Source organism: Phasianus colchicus, chromosome 5 (assembly GCF_987193195.1).
Source record: "Phasianus colchicus chromosome 5, bPhaCol1.hap1.1, whole genome shotgun sequence".
Classification (NCBI taxonomy): Eukaryota; Metazoa; Chordata; class Aves; order Galliformes; family Phasianidae; genus Phasianus; species Phasianus colchicus.
Window position 1 is genome coordinate 19715858 of NC_143440.1, and position 16466 is coordinate 19732323.

At 40.2% G+C, this 16466-nt stretch overlaps 1 protein-coding gene across 4 annotated transcripts in view; it reads left to right on the forward strand.

The window, feature by feature from the left end:
* The window catches only part of EHF (ETS homologous factor), a 58193-nt gene that overhangs the window by 3948 nt on the left and 37779 nt on the right, over positions 1 to 16466 (forward strand). The window contains exons 1-2 of one of the 4 annotated variants that reach the window (XM_090140773.1): positions 3307 to 3343; positions 13321 to 13387. The exons of 2 other annotated variants lie outside the window; for them this stretch is intronic. The gene's annotated coding sequence lies outside the window, so the exon portion shown is untranslated. Of the gene's footprint in view, positions 1 to 3306; positions 3344 to 13320; positions 13388 to 16466 lie in introns of those variants that run through there. One more of the 4 variants, XM_090140771.1, reaches the window with a different exon arrangement.

The following is a 16466-nucleotide window of genomic DNA, read 5'->3' on the forward strand; positions in this document are numbered from 1 at the left end:
GTCCTGTGGGCCACAGCAAAGAGTGGCTTGAAGTAGAGCCCAGAGACTAAAGGAAGCAGCCGGCAACAAGGACCTCTGCTCGACTTCCTGTCCTGCCATGTATTTCTTTGGAGAAAATGCACATCTGAACTCTTGTTTCAGTTCAATCATGAAAGCAGGCATAGGAGTATGTCCTGTACAGAAGTGCAGTATGTTTCCATCACTATTTGCAAGGACCACCTGATCCTCTTTTAGTGCTTCAGCATGTTGAATTTCTCCTTCAAATGACCTTGTAAGCAATCAGTGCCACAGCCAGATGAAACTAACACTCACTTAGGTGGCTTCCAGAAAGAAATGAAAACTTCTGTCTGTTGTTTCACAGGCACTTTGGGCAGAACAGAAAGCTTAATGCTGCCAATGTTGTTAGCTTGTGAAATGCTTTTGACATTTCAGGAATTAAGTTTGAAGGATTAGTGAATAAATGGTACATTGTTGTGTACCAAGAACAATCTTTAACCCTTCACACTTCACAAAATGCTATGTGCCTTATCTGGATGGTCAATGAAGAGGCTTTGAGGAGGGTACATCTGGGCTTCCTTTCATCATTACAAGTCTATATTTACATTTGAACAAATGGAGTGGGAAAACTGTAAATGTTATGTGAGTGCTGGAGGAAGGACTGCAGGATTGGGCATGCTGCACAGCTCTGTGTGCATGACAGGGAGTGGATCAGAGGAAGTGTTAACTTGCTGAGTTTACGTGCTCCACTTTACAATGGGTAGGTGGGAAACTGGCTTTCTGGCCACTACTGCAACCAGAGCAACATCCTTGGAAGATCAGCACTGTGGTGCTGCTTAGGATTTGTGAAGGCAGCTGTGAAGCCAGCCTTTCCCTTAGCTTAGGGGCTGGGCAATGAATTTTGGTGTTAAGCAAATCCATTATTTATAAGAATAATCTTTCTCTCTTTTTCAGTAGCACATTTCTGTTCTTCAAGAAAAGCATTAGATTATCTGTTTGAAAGTGTTCTAAATTGGAAGCTCTGCAGGTTTACTCTTTATTTTTTTATCCTACAGCATCAAACCAGGAACATATCCTACAACTCTTTTTTTTATAAAAACTACTTTAAGTTGCTTTAAAATTGGTCAATGTATTTTTCTTTCTATTGTTTCTTCTCCATGAAAGTACTCTGAGACTTCAATGAATTTAAGGAATTATTATGCTGATGCTTGGCTAGATACTCTGTGAAATATAGCAAATGCTTACTGTCACATAGAACTCCAAAGGAGATGAGAATAAGAAGTGAAGGTTGATAATCACACCATTTTAGTACTAAAGAATTCAGAAAATCAAATTAGCTCAATCTGTGAGGCATTGCTCACTAATGAGGACATCATCCTTAGAAATGGAGCCTGAGAACTATTTCTGGTCAAAGAATAGAGGGAGGATAAGAAAGCAATCAGGGTCTGTGGAACCATATATGTGCAAACATAAGAAGGCAGAGAAAAAAGTGATAGGATGGAATGCAACTATGTGACCACACTGCTGCAAAAAGTATGGTGGCAGATGAACTGAAAGGTAGAGTAGGACAGGTGGTTCTTTCTAGAAGGGAAGTTAAATACTACTTCACTGAGTCTTCAGGATTAAGCTATAGTGATTTAGGGTTACATGAGAGCACTGAATTAGAAGTTTAATGTGCTTTAGCATATACACATTAACTTCAAAGTGATTCACTTCCATTTTTCTGGATAGGTAAATGATGGTCTTAAGTCAGCCAGGAAGCTGAACTGTGAACACAAGGACCATTCTACTTGTTTCATTGTTTAATCAGTATTTCATGTAATTCTTTGTGCTATTTCTTCTTCACGTGTAAACCTGTGAATATTCTCTTCAGGAGCAACCTCAAGCACTGCACGGATTAATAGTCATTTCAGTTTTCAAAGAGGAACAGTCCCTTTATTCATCTGGTTTGCCTGTAAGAAGTCTTCAGTGCTTAAACTGATAGCAGTCCTTCCTCACCAAGGCATCTGATGAAGTAAATTTTAGAGCATGATTTCAAGAAAAACTAGAACTTATAGGAAGTTAGGTAGCATCTATCTTATAATTAGCCATGCATCTAAGTGTTTCATCTCTCATTGCAAAATTATTCCAGAAGGGATACAGTAGTAACCCGTATGTAATGATATTTAGAGGTGAATGCTGAGAAACCTTAGCATAAACCATGTTTTGATAGTACAATTTGCTTGCATGTGTTAAATCCTGTTTAGATTCACTTACAAAACGAGAATGAAAGATGTAGGAGGCTCTTGAATGGCAAAGTCAAAGTCACTTCATGCTCACTCAAGCTCCTGTGAAGTGTTCTAGAGCTCCAGGTACTGCTTATGTTTTTCATGGTTTGAATGTTTCCACTGAGTTTCCATTCAGGGTTTATATATTTGCACTGAGTTTTGAAATTTGTTATGCATCTGTATCAATTACTTACAAATAGCATCAGTTGGCTGCCTGCAGTAACCATATATAGGATAGATATGATCATTTTGCAACCATCCCTCTTGTTAGCAGAGTAGGAAAACAACCAAAAAACAAGACCCACAAACAAGACTAAAAGCATGATTGAGGAAGGAATTATAGTCATTGAGAAACCTCAAACTTCAAGTAAAACATTTTCAATAAAGCATGCTTATTAGGAAGTAGTTTCTTCCATAAGATGGTTACATATAAATCTCACAGTCTTTGCAGTTTTAAACCAGGACATAGTTGATCTTTAACTTACGAAACCTTTTTGTGTGACAGCAGAGTAGGGAGGAAAAAGTTGTTTAAAGTCAAATTTCATAAATAAAACCAAAATGCAGGAGGTACTGAAGGACATAGGAATGGCTGGAACTCTCAGTAGTGTGTGAGGGAGCAGGATGCATCCATTGAATGTACCTCTCAGTATTTCCAATGCTGAGTAAAGGTTGCTTCCTCTCTTGTGCCATATGTATCAGAATCTTTCATCAGTTGAGCTTGCTCCTGTTCTCTTGTTGGAACCTGATCTCTAGGCAAGTGGTATGGGGTGGCTTATTTCCATAACATATATTAGGCATGGTTTTTATACTGAACTACTTTCTTTTACACTCGTGTTGTCTTGTCAAGGGAAATAATTGGTCCACATTAGATTGGTGTGTAGGCAGGCCTGGGGACCAGGCTGAAACAATGAGCAGGCTGGATTGATAAAACAGCCCCTGAGAGTCCGTGCTTCCCTTAGTAGATGGCCCAGGCCTGAGTTCATGACTCATGCTGGAAATTTCTCTGTGGAATTTGCAGTTGCTGTTTGATGGACAAAGTGGAGGCTACGTGGACAGGCGTATGCTGCCTTCCCATGCAGGTAGGTGCTGTCAGTGAGGAATGTGACTTACGGGCTAAACCTCCACTTTATGGCTTCTCTCTAAGAAGCAAGATCCTAGGCAGGGGTTAGGAGATCTTTTTTTTAGATACTATGCATTGCATTTTCTGATAAGCACTTGCATGCAGTGCTGGTAAGGAATCTGCCAGGGCAGCATTTTTTCACCAGATATTTCCCTTTTGTTAAAAAAAAAAATTGCAATATTTTTGAAAAGACACTGACTTCATTGAATACATATTACTGGAAATGGCACTCTTGATCAAATCAGACTGTAACGAAGTGCTTGGTTCAAGTGTGTGAAGCTCAAAGCTATGTGACAATACTGAGATGGATACGCACTTAGAGCAAGCAATCATAGAATCATTAAGGTTGGAAAAGAACTAAGATCATCTAGTCCAGCTATCAACCTGTCACCACTGTACCACTAAACAGTATCCCTCAGTACCACATCTATGTGTTTCTCAAGCACCTCTAGGGGCAAAAGACTGTCCTAGATAGCACTGAAGTTATGGCACTATTCCATCCAATGAAGTGATTTGTGTGTTCCATCAGTTAAAAAGAGCAGAGATTTTGATTCAGTAGTGAAGGAATAAAGAAGTGCAAAAGAAACATCTCTACAATGGACTGCAAGGCAGACTTCAAAAGAATGCAGGTATCTGTTGTCTGAACTGTGTGCACATTTATTTCCTTGTGCAATTGTGCTATTGTGTAAGTGGTTCCCAGCATGGTAAACAGTAAAGGCAAGGCAGTGAGATAGCTCAGCCAAGCACATATTTATTTCAGCTGTCAATGCAATTTTGGTGACTGTATTTGCACAAAGATGTGATATTCTATGTCCAGTGTGAGATATCCTTAATGTTTATCATCACATTCAACAGTGGATAGCAGCAGCAGGTCATTTCATCAAAGACAAACATCATAAGCTCTGTATTTGCTAATACATTTTTGATGTAACATCTGATTATTCCCAAAAGAGTATTAATCCCCTCCTTCCAATTGGTTTGCAAGGGTTACAGGATCCATAGCTATTTTCCGGTCTCTCCTGAATCTTGTATCTTATTTCATTAGCAAGGCGAGCAAAAATAAAATTGTATGGAAGAAACCACTTTACACAAACTTAAATAATTTCCTTCTAAGCTATATGATTCTGTGCTTGATTTCTTATATACTCCCTTAGTGCAAGGCAGTGAGATACTGTTCAGATCAGATGGGGAAAAAGAACCTGTAACACATTTTAGAGGGGGGGAAAAAAAAAAAGGCTCAGCACAGACTACTTCCAGACTACTTTCCATGGCTGCTGATTTTAGAGTTTCTTTTCAGGTGTCCCCTGGAACTTGCCTACTACATAAACATTAAATGATGCCTGTTGACCCAGTATTGTATTCTTAAATTATAAAAGCTCTCAATTCCAAATTAGAGAATTATTGGAATTGACCCTGGACCTGAACTGTAATTCATAAGGTTCATTCTACTGAATATTACACTTAATTCATTAGAATTAAGAATAATTAACTGCATAACACACAGGCTCAGATGTTTGCTTCATTTCTGCTGTTACGTTGTTGCAAAAGCACTGCAAATGCTGGACTGAGATCCATCCATGGAGAAGCAATCGTAAGAAACATCAAATGTGCATTAATTCATACCAGCCTTGTTTCCTAAGAAATGTATGTGCATGTGTAAAATGCATGTATATCTCTCCTGCCTATTTTGAAGCTATTAGCTAACTTCAAATAAATTTGATGTGAAAACAGCTGTTTTAAGAACACCACAGGTTCTTGGATATGGTCAGGTATGGATTTCTTGGTCTTGTTCCTTTTAAAGACACTCCTGACTCCCCCTTTTCAAGAAATTCATTGCTTTAACAAATGAAGACAGGAATTCTCTGACTAAGGAAGGTAGGACTGCTAAAAGCCTTATGGAGGCAGTCTTAGGGATGCATTTCTGGGAGGATACAGTGCATGTGTACAGGCTGGTACAGACCAGCAACAGGTTGAGTCCAGATAATTTGGACTTAAAATTAAAGTAAAACTATTTATTTATTTTTGAGGCATGCCACATATGGACCTGATTCTGATTGGGAATTTAAATCTAAACCACCATTATGTTCTGAGCTTCCCAGACTCATTTTTATCAGCATGATCCTTGTGTGATGGGTTGCATGAATAGCATATGCCAAGTGAGACAGATATGATTTTGTAAAGAATAACTTGGGAGTGCAAAGTTGGAGTTGGAGACTATAGTATTCCCTCATCCTTTACAACTAAGTGATTGTAAAGATCAGAACCACTGCTTTCAGTTCGGGCTTGTTTTCCACCAGATGGTGCTCTTCCCCTTGTCCTGAGGTTATTTTCGTTCAACCTCCCTCAATTAATACCTCGGTGGGCTGTCCCTCTGCATCTCTTTGCCCATCTCTTCTGCAGTGCAGTCTCCCTGTATGCACTGTGCCTTTACCTCTGCTTTTGCAGTCCGACCTGCAGCTGTGCATGACTGCCTTACAGGAAATTTGGAGGCTGGAATTTCTTCAAAACCTTATTCTTCATTGCGAAACTGCAATATTGCAACTGAGTTCGATCATGTTGCGTCAGTTCCTCCCAATCCTTTCTTACTGCTGTATGCATTCACCTTTACAGCACTGCCTGAGACAAGCAAACTGAGAAATGAGGTGTTTCCACACACCTGCACAACTGTTAGAGGTCACGATGTATGAATCAAGCATGGGATTGTGACCTGTGATGGAATGCGTTAGCTCTTTGGAAATCACTTATTGATTTCTCCAGACTAGGTCTAGATCACTGTAAACAAGTGGATGACATACCAAATTAAAAACAAAGGCTGAGTCACACAGGAAACCCATCTGATTTTACAGTGTCTGCCTTCCTCTGATCTCCAAAGCACTTGCTGCCCTGGTCTTAGCAGTGTTGTGGGCACTGGCTGCTCTGCCATCTGCTGAGAGCAAGCACTGACCTCATGCTGCCACAGCCTTGGCCCTGTGCTTCCCAGAGCAGCTGACAGGGAGCTCTGGCAGCTCCTGCTTCCATCTAGTGCCAGGAAGACAGCTAGCAAAGGAAGTTGTAAAGATATTGCTATCTCTCTAAAAAGCTGTAAAAACTATAAAAAGTTAACGGCATTGCATGACACACACTCTCACAGTAGAAGTATGGAGTCACACTGCTCTGAGCAGTAAAGTGTCAGATCTGCAAGGAAGCTGACTGACTGGCACCTGACAAGTCTCAAGGGCACCAGAACATGGTGGGGTCACAGAGGCAGCTACAGCCTTGTCCTTCAGCTGCGAGCATCCCCAGCCCACCTACTGCTCTCCATAGCCCTCAGCCCCTTCCTTCTACATCAAGTTCCTGTTAAGGAAACTTATGAAATAACAAAGAATATATTTTCCTCTGAGGTTTTTCCTCTCTCTCCTTCTCCATGTATATATTGAACTGCTATCAGACTTCAGCCTACCTCCATCCACCTGCAAAAGTTTATTATTGGGGGTGTTAAGGAAATGCACCTGCTAAGCGGCTCAATGATTAACCCAGTGTCAGGAAGAGATGGGTGTGGGTTCAAACATTTTATTTAAATAGATGGTGGGCAGGGAGAGTCTCTTTCCTAAAGAACTCACGTGCTTTGCTTTGCTAGCACGACCGAGCTGGGAGGGAAGCAGGTAAGAGACTGTAGCTGTAGATTTAGGCTTTTTTGTTTGAAGTTCTTGAAGTACTTCATGAGGCTGAGAATTGTCATTCCTCTGTTCATCTCTGCACGAAGCAAAACAGACACTTGCCCAAGGCAGACAGTGAGTCAGTGGCAATGTTCAATAGGTATGCCTGGGATTTAGATTGCAACTTTACAGTGCTAGTTTGGCATTCTGTAATAACACTAAAATTCAGAAGGGGAAAGAAAAACATGAGACTAAACGACTATAACAATTGTAAGATATATAACCAAATCCTATCTTCTCTCATTTTGATTATTTATACACCATTGTGGAGATTTAATTTAATTACAAGGTTTTTTTTCTGTTTATTTTCTTTCTTGATAAACCATTGAGTTTTATAAGCAGCTCCTCCACAGATTGTCTGTGTGCAGGAATTGCAGATAGTTGCATGGATCTTGAAAGCTATCCTGTTCTTAATATCCCCTGAAACTTTAGCCGCATCAGTTCATGTTATCTGTTTTGAGATACTGCTATTCAAATGCCTGGGTGCTATAATTTTAATTACAAATCCACTCTTTAGGGAAAAAAAAAAAAAGAAAAAATAGCTATTCCCATAGTTCTTACTATACCAGTAGAGCCATTGCATCTTTGTATCAAGGATTCTTAAAGGATTAATGACAGAAATTTCAGTGTCTCAAGATCAGCCTCTTAGTATGGATTGAAAAGACAACTTCAGTTTGGTATTCTCCTACCTCTAAATGTTTGTCTTTCTATTAGAACTAAGCTGTTGGAATGGGCTTCTCATTAGCTTCTCTCCAGCTACCTTGCAAATAGCATGCCTTTATAAATGAAGGAAAATTATTGGAAGGATTTAAGCACTCATTTGACCCACTAGCTAAGACGAAAGACTTCAGAGTACTTGTGGCTAAATTGCTTCATTCTCTTCCATTCAGAGCTGCTTGGCTCAACCCACACTGGGAATGATTTCTGGGAGGTGACCCAACAGTACTCTGGAGTGTGAAAATTGATTTGGAAACAGAATTCTGATGAGGATGAGACAGTGGGGCTGTGGGAAATGCTTACTCATGATGCAGAAATGCAAATTGCTAATAAAGTATGAGTGCAGGAGAATTAATCCAGCAAAGAATTCTTTTTATCTTGTCAAGAGAGGCTAACAGTTTGAAACCGTGCTGCTTGGTGACAAGTCTAGGGTAATAGCACAAACTAGAACACAGAAAGTTCCATCTGAATGTGAGAAACTTTTTTCACTGTAAATCTGGCAGAGTGCTGGAACAGGCTGCCCTGAAAGGCTGTGGAGTCTCCTTCCCTGGAAATATTCAAAACCTGCCTGGACACTTTCCTGTGTGATCTACTGTAGGGAACCTGCTTTAGCTGGGAGTTGGACTCGGTGGTCTCCAGTGGTCCCTTCCAAACCCCTTTGACTGTGATTCTCTGCTTTCCTTAGACATCTCAACTACAGGTGGATCCAGAAAGGCTAGCACACAAAATGACAGCAAGCTGCTGACGGTTTCTTTTGAGACCTAAGAAGGGAATGGCTTTCTTGTTATTGATCTCAGGTGTGGTCAGTTAAAAGCAAAGATAACATTAAGTTTTGGGAGGGATGCAGAGAACCTGCCTCCTCCCTGCACCAGCTAACTGGGGCAGGGGAGGGGTAGCTGTCTGGCTAGGCCTTCTGCAGTTGTTTTGGACATCTGAGTTTCAGCAATAGCCCAGCGATAGTTAATGGGCCAAAAGTTACTGCTCACTTAATACAATGAAGATAGCTTTACAGTGGCAAAGGGAGTGGCAGGTTGATCTGATGTCTTACTTCTATCTCAGCTACAAAAGCTAGGGCTCAGGTGAGCTGAGGCAGGGCCCTTGGAGCAAAGAGCAAACTGTCTCCCAAAGGTTACCCAGGGACTGCTGTGACTCACTTTATCAGAGCCAAAGTGACAAAACAAGAACAAAGCTTCCAGACAGCCACCAGTTGCACGGCTTAGATGGGCACTGCTCCCAGCACAGTTCTGATCAGAGCAGTATTGGTCACTGGGGTATTGCTGTCTGCCGGTGTTGAAGTTGTTGGCACATGCCCTCTGCATTCAGATCTGGATACTGGGTATTAGAGGAGTCTTCCCTCCCCCCCTTTCCTCCTCCCCTTCACTTTTTTTGTCCCTTTTCTCTACCCTGAACGCTATAGTAAACACTCAGTTTAATTCCCCAAAATAATGGAAGGTTTCATCCACCACTGAATTCCCAAGGAAAGGTTTTCACAGGCAGAGGAGGACTTGGTGCTGGCAGTGACACTGCCCCTTGGCACCTTCTGAGACTGCTGTGGGTGATACACCCTTTTCAGAGGCTGTGAATGTTTCCTGGGGAAATGCATCTAGCTGAAGGTCTTTCGGCCACATCCCTTTTTCTCTCTAGGGCATAAGAAGAGCCAACAAAACTGTACCGTACAGGTCCTGAATATTAGTGAAACAGTGATGAGTTTCTCTCTGTGCCTTTCTCAAGGGAACCTGGAAGAGTGATTCAAAGGGCTTTGGGAATGTATTTTTTAATAACACCCCTGGATTGTACTTGCTAGTCTTTGTGTTTGGCTTGACATTTTGTTTACTATAGTGTTTGTGAAATAGGGACAAGCCATAAACATCCATCCAGCTGCACCTCTGCAATGACAAGCTCTGACATGCACAAGTACTTTCAGTGGAAGTGTTCCTGCAGCCATCTTGAGAGATCTTTGTGGGTTTTCAAGTCATCCAGTTACGGAGAAAAACAACCATAACATGTTACTGAGGTCACAGGATGAATAAGGCATTATGAATAGTTGTGCTGGAAACAAAAGCTTTGGTGAATACTTGGTGAGAAATGTGGGGGTTGACTAAAGTTTGTAGACCAGTTCAAAATAATGAAGCACTGGGAAAAATGTTAGCTTTTGGATAATGTCCAAGTGAAAAGAGTTTATAAATGGTTCAATGTGGGGACCTCACCAACCCTTATTTCCATCTGAGCTGTGAATCAGTATGTCACCCTCTTGAAGGTAAATTATTAAGTAAAGAATTTAGAGGAGAGAACAAAAATCGATGTCAGCTTTACCCTATGTCCCAGAGCAATGAGTAATTGCTTTATGTTGCTGTAGCAACAGATGGCTCAATCTCTTCTACTTATGCTTCTCACCAGGAGTGTCGGTCTTCTGAGCAGATCATAAATAAATGTGATTATATCTTCTTTGCATCAGAAACTTTGCCTACAGATAAAATACCTTTCTTTTCTATGCCCTTTAAAAGAGGGCATATACTAACATGCCCACATCACAACTTGCCCATTTGCAACAAAGCTTTTCTTCACATCGTGTCTTACTGTTGATTCACAACTTCCTTCTTAATTCACTGGGATTTTATCTGAAAGTTTCTCTCCGATGCGTATTTATAAGCTTTTCTTAAATACAGATTGTAGACATTTGTAGATTCTCAGAAATGACAGTGTTTTACAGGTCTGGACCTGAAACATGGCTGTTGTATGACCTACCTACGCTCTGTCAGAAAGACTGTTGGGAAGAGAAATTTCCCCTAAGATCAACACCATGCAATCATGCAAGCTAAACATCAGCTCTGCAATCATGGGTCCATGCATACTTTTCCCTGATATGATGGCAGAAATATACAGGCATAAAATGATAGCATGAAGTATTAGAATATTTACTTTTCTTGGTCCTGTGAAATTGGAGCACACTGATCTATTTTCCTCCCTCTGAGACAGATATTCAGATTTTTTTGATTTTTTTTTTTTTTTTTTACTGATGCATTGCACTACAGGTCCATATTGGTGTTCTGGTTGCTCCTTTTCCCTTTTTTCCATGAAATAGAGAGACTTGTCACCTGTTAGGAAATTTCCTGACAGAAATGAGAACTGAGCTGGTAACAGTGATCAGGTGAAGGGATGAATGCTCTCATTACACAAAAGTGCATGCTTAGCAATTAAAATATTCAAAAATAACATTGTAGTTGTTTTTATGCTTTATGTACAGTATTAAAAATAAAATAGTCTACCACAGGTAATTTATGAAAGCAGGTAATAATGAGTTCATTATTGCATAGCAAGCCAACGTTGCAGTCGTGGTTATAGGCCTAGCCAAGGTCTTTGATCTTCTGGTTAATTAATGTATAAATGAAAAGACCTTGGCTTTCATCTCGCATCCATCGGCTAATTATCTCAGTAACTGGTCTCACTCAGATCTCAGTCAGTTCTTATTCAAGGACTTACCCTTTCATTTTCCATCCTCTATACAGGCAGTGAGTCACCGGAGTCATGATTTATTGTCCGTCCTTGTAAGAGATTTGTTATTTGCACAGCTCTGTCCAAGGGACTCATCTGCTTTATAAAATTTTCAGTTGAGGCAATTTGAAAATATAAAGTGATGTAGCTATTTTCAGAGACACCACCGAAGTTAGCAGGAGCTGATTTTAAATAGGAAAGGGCAGATCTTAAGGGTTCAGCCAATCACAGAGCTGACCTGTATATTGTGAGAGTAGTACTGCACAGTGTTCTTCCTCTGCTGCCACGCCATCAGAACATGAAACCCATGTGTGAATAAGATAAGATCCCGTGTTAAGAGGACATCTGAAAAAGCGATGAAGTTGAACTCTGAGGTCTGATAGCACAGGTGTTAGAGATCTGTCAGAAGTACACAATAAATAATTTTCTCTTGCAAAACTTTGAATCAGTTGGAAGCTTCCTATTGGCTGTAGGATCTCAGCAAAAGAATGTGGTGTAGTTTGGGTTCATTTCTAAATGCTGCAAATGGTCACTTTTATTTAGATTATTTTAGTCAAAATAGTATGTATATAATACGTACATATTTATATTCATTTGCATATCTAAATTAAATCCATTCTGGATTAGTTTTTAAAGTGTATTTTGTTTTATATGTACACTGTGGTTTTTACCTTGCATCTCAAAACAAGATGGTCATCAAAGGAGGCCTAACAGATGACTGCTAGACTTTTACCCTCTCTTTCTTCCTCCTTCTCTTAATCTTTTTCATTCTATTTATAATAATAATAATTCAATATCAACTAGGAGAATTAAATTCCTGACTTGGAACTTGCAGACCAAAAATGTTATGTTAGGACACTAAGGCATACATCCCACAGCTTTTATTTTTTAAACAAAATACATTTCTTGAATTATATTCCAAAATAGTCCTGGAAATACAGTTGTTAAAAACTCACGTTATAGTCATGTTCTTGTCTTAAGATGATGGATGCTTGGGATGGAAATACTGCTGAGGTGCCTGAAAGTTCCGGTACTGCTTCTCTTTCTTTGCATCTTTCAGTGATGAGTGCTGATGCTGGGAACAGAGCTGGTTCTATGCAAATCTGTTATATGGAAAAAAATGGTAAAGGTGATATTTAGCAGTTCATTAACTGCTGTTTTGAGGAGGGTGCACTTCTGTTATTTTTTCCTATTCACAATTGCACAGGAACAGGTTGCTGCTTTCTTTGAACTTGCACCCTTATGGGCAATGGATTTCAAGATGCCTCAGTTCAGCATTATTAGAGATGTGGGTATGGATGTGATATATAGTTTGAAGATGAAAGTAACTCCAAGTAGTTTTGCAAAAGCAATATGACAGATTACCTCTGGAGCACTTGGATGAACACGAGCAGGGCAAAACTGAGTTAAATGACTGGAATAAACTTATTTCCAGATTATAATAAATGACTGAATACTCTCACAAAGGAAGTGGTACAAGTACTACCTTTATGAATGCCTGACACTACAACTTGCATAGTGGTTTCAATTCATGAAATATACCTGATTGATCAAGGAACTGATTTAGATGGTTAAACGCAACCCTAGAACCTGTATCAGTGTGGTCTGATCTCTTAGACAACACTGTTTTCAGCAGGAGGTTGGATGCGGGACTTCCAGCTTGAATTATTGTATGAAATAAATACACCCAAATGTACAGTGGTAGAAAAGAAATACAGAAAACGACCACTTCTTATACAGTCTGTAAGTTGAAAAATCCAATACTTTCCCATTTTTTACTCCTCTCTCCTCATCTTCTTTTTCCTCTTTTCATAAATTTGGAGTATGTTAACAAAATTTCCCATGCTAGCTGTGTTATGATCCAAGAACATGCTTGTTGTGCACTTTTCGTCTGTATTCAAAAGTGTTCAGAAGTAAGCACATTGTGCCAGTGACCATTCTGAATAGATCAAGACCAATAGCTAAGTGATGCAGTTGGTACTAATGAACAGCCAATTCATTTTAATTGCAACAGTGTTATCTCCTAATACAGGAATCCTCATAAAGACCAGGTCAATTTTTTCTTCTGGATATGGCTGCTTCATAGGTGTTTCTCTCAGGTACGTTCTTGAGGCATTTCTGTGATGTGTGTACGTGTGTAAATGCATGGTGAGGCCACCTGCCTGCTAAATCAACCAGTTCACTCTTTTTGGAGGATCTGCTCCCACTACTAGCGTGATTCCATCTGCCTGTTAATATGTCCTCGCACTTGCATAGATTTATTTTCATACAAAATAGACTTGTAGAGTTTTCCTGTTGAAACTGTGTGTCAGTAGAAGGATTGGCCACAGGGCATGAGACCAGTGGTGGAGATTCCTGAAGAACACAACTCCAGCTCCAAGGCTTTTGCTAGCTTACTAGAAGAAAAGGGAGCAGCTCAAGGAGGGACTCACTCCTTTGAAATTCAGGGCAGTGTTGCTGTGGGTCACTGAGTCTAGTTTGCAAGCCACAGAATGAGAATGAGTCCTACTAAAGTCACTCCAATTTTTCTCATTCTTTCCTCCCACAGATGCACCATGCCAGCTGCTAAAAGCCATTTCAGAAAGGGCATGGGAGAAACCTGGGAGAAGGTTTTTCTTTTTAAATAAATCAAGTAATTAATTCTGAGTAATGCAATGTAACGTAGTAACCCTGTACAGGGATGATGAAGTGCCAGCTTCATTGCAGTGTGCCTCACTGCACTACCTGTGATTCTGTTCACATGGTCATCTTCCAGGATCCATCAGCCTCATTGGTAAACGGCAATGCAGCTCTTTGGCCAGTGCTTGCTGGCCAAACAGCTACATACCTGAATAAAATGGGCCTTTCTTCAGGCTAAAAGAATATAAGTGTACTTTCAGCTGAAATCATGCTATATGTCAAAATGAGTTGCCAGATCTAAGCATTAGAAAAGTGAGATAGTCATAGAGTGAAAGGTGTCTGCGTTATACTATAGCTTTCAGACATGGGCAGCCCATTGCAAAGATTAATGCAGCAGAACTCTAAGGACAAAGGTTGAACTTGGGGCATACAGGGATATAGCACGTATATCTATTGAAAGTTTCATATTTCATTTTAACTGCTAGCAAAGTTGAAGTTTGGTAAGGGAAGGGTGCACTGTTTTAATTTCATTATACAAACAAATAAAAGTACTTGCAGTTCCATGGAATTTTAACACAGTTAATCATAAACCAGATATTTGCATCTCACGGGCATTGAGCATTGTGTAGATACTGGAGTTGGGATAAACTGGTTTGGAAAGGTTTGCCTGCTGTAGCTGTGTCCAAGGGTTAACCCTCACTTCCCCCATTGATGCTGGCAAAGGAAATCCTGTCATGATTGCAAGACTGGAGGATAGCTTATGAACTGTGCACGTCATGCTGTCTTGCAGGTAGCTGCCTGCTTTGAGATGTCCCCAAAAGATCTGTCCAGGTATGATTCCTAAGGCCAACCTGAACAACAATGACTTGCACTCTTACTGTTCTTTGTAACTATGCAGGTCTTAAATCCCTTCATTCGCTACTGTTCAGCTATTCCACTCTTGCCTTATGGCAGACATATCCACTCCCTGTCTGTGAAGGCTGAAATCTTGGAGGCCTCTAATATCTCTTCTCAAATAAATGAATGCACCAATCTGTATGCACTCAGCTCACATTTATGCACCAGGACAGACATATACATAATGAGTTTGTTACTTTATCCCCTCCTCAGTCATTCAGTCATGTAATGCTCACCCACATGCATGCAAGCATTCATGAAAATGCACTTATACAGAATATTACTACTCTTCAATGTCATGAAGTGTGAGAAGCTTGGTCACCCACATATTCATGCTGCCACGGGTCTCTGTTGGGCGTATTCCTAGTTGAGCAACCCAAGGGAGCAGCACTGGTGCCATAAATTCCTCATAACTAATCAAATCCATAGTCTCACAGTCAGACACCTGGCATCCCAGACAGTCTGCTCTCTATTCTGCTGGGGCCTGTGTTTTGCTGTCTGTCCTTGAACTGCTTTTGCTAAGTATGTGCATGGGTTTTTGCGTCTAGGGATGTCCTTGACTTCTTGTCTCTATTTCATTTTGTCACTCTGTGCAGCTTATGAGATTGGCTGCCTTGAAAAATAGCTGGTTATGGTATGAACACCTTAAACGTTCAAGTAAGTGTTGCTGCTATCACTTTTCATTCCTATTTTGTAGACGCCTTTGTCTGTCCTTATGATATATAACTGCTCTTTTAGTGGCCTGTTGTGCTTACTTTTTAATCTTCTGCTTTTTCAGGGCAAAAAGAAATGATACATGCTACTTTGAGGTCTCTGCTGGAGATTATTTCAGATCAAATTCTTTCTTCTGAACAGCTTTTGATGTTGGGAATATTCAAGCCCTATGTACTCTTCGAGGGTTTACAAAGAGCACTCCTTATGAAATCCAGCTTTCTTAAATTAGGAAAAGTTTCACTCAAAAAAGGATACGATTAGAATTGAAATGCTGCAGGTGTGATTCACTTATTAGTAGATTTCCTAAGAGGCTTGACAGTATATACTGTATATGAAATGCCAACCTCAAATACTGTCATGTGGAGTCATTGATGAGGGCCTATGCACAGGAATGAATGTCCAGCCATCCTACAGTGCTTATCCCTACTTTTTCTTCTCTGTACTTCAATAACAAGGTGTCTGTGATGCAAGATCTCTTTCTGAGCTCTCTAATTGTGCTTCAGATCCAATGTCTGAGAAATCAGTGGCTCTGACTACAGAGTTACCAGTGGGTCCTAGTGCAAACATCCTTCCATATTCACCAGATTTGGGGAGAGTGAGGTACAACACTCATAGGAACGGCTTTGCCTCTTTTGACCCCTGTGGTTTTATCAGGTTGCAGGCTGTGAACGTACAAGGAAAAGAATCTGTGCCCAACTAAAAGTTTATCTTGCTATATTTGTACTTTTTTCTTTATCTTTGTGCTTGCATTCATGGAAAGATAGTTTTATGTTCTTAAAATCAAAAGCGTGATTTGTTTTGGTCCCAGCAGCATCAAAGTATTTGCTAAGAGATTGAAACCACAACAGGTAGAAAAGACCAATTAGGTCATTTTGCTGTGCCTGTTGTTTCTTAATGTCTGCTATTGCACAAAGTTGTGATGCCTTTTCTCTGAGAAAGCATTCCATA